Below are 863 nucleotides of genomic sequence, written 5' to 3'. Positions count from 1 at the left end.
TTTTTTTTCTCCTCTCTTTTTGCTTTTTGTGATTTCTTTTTGTGCAAAATTATGAAAAAAATTGTATTTGATTTTGTTTGCTTTATGTATTTTTTTTTTGTTTAAAACTATGAAAAAGTTTGTATTTGATTTTGTAGGAGAATGGCAATACTCAATTCTATATGAGCTGAAGTAACGACAATGAAGAAAATTAGAGAAAGAGGAATAAAATAATCAGAAGCTTCATGTTTTAAAGTTTTAGAGAGGAATAAGGTGAAGATATATTCAATATATGCATGTATTTAATTAATTTTTTTCGTTTCAATTCTTTTTTTACTTTTTGTTGGCATCCTTTTCAATGTTTGCTTAATTTCTATTTGAGGGTAAAGAAAAAATATCAATCATAACATACTACTCAAAGAGACCTTAGGAAAAGAAACAAACACAGGAGACAGTTTCTCTCATTTATTAATTTTTTTTTCCACTAGTATTTAATTTATTTATTTTTCATTTCAATTCTTATTTTTTTTTTACTTTTTGTTGGCATTCTTTTATTTTTTTAGTAAGATAATCAACTAATATGGAACGAATGGAGTAACAAACTCTACTCTTCCTCCGTCAATGTTTCTGTCTCTCCCTTTTTTGTATTTCTGTTATTCCCTATCTATAGTAGTTGAGTGTTTTATCAGTATGAAATGTCCATACCCTTTAATTTGCTTCTTAAGTTTTTAGTGTGTCATCAATATAATTAACGAGATGTTTAGTTGAATGATCACCAATATAGTCAGATTTTTTCTCCCAAGTAATGTTTATAATTTATTTATTGACAACTCACATCCGTCATTTCGTTCACTTGATGCGAGTACATGAAAAATAGAAAACTA

Source organism: Solanum tuberosum, unplaced genomic scaffold (genome assembly GCF_000226075.1).
Source record: "Solanum tuberosum cultivar DM 1-3 516 R44 unplaced genomic scaffold, SolTub_3.0 scf00192, whole genome shotgun sequence".
NCBI classification, from domain to species: Eukaryota; Viridiplantae; Streptophyta; class Magnoliopsida; order Solanales; family Solanaceae; genus Solanum; species Solanum tuberosum.
This window is presented reverse-complemented; position numbering follows the sequence as displayed.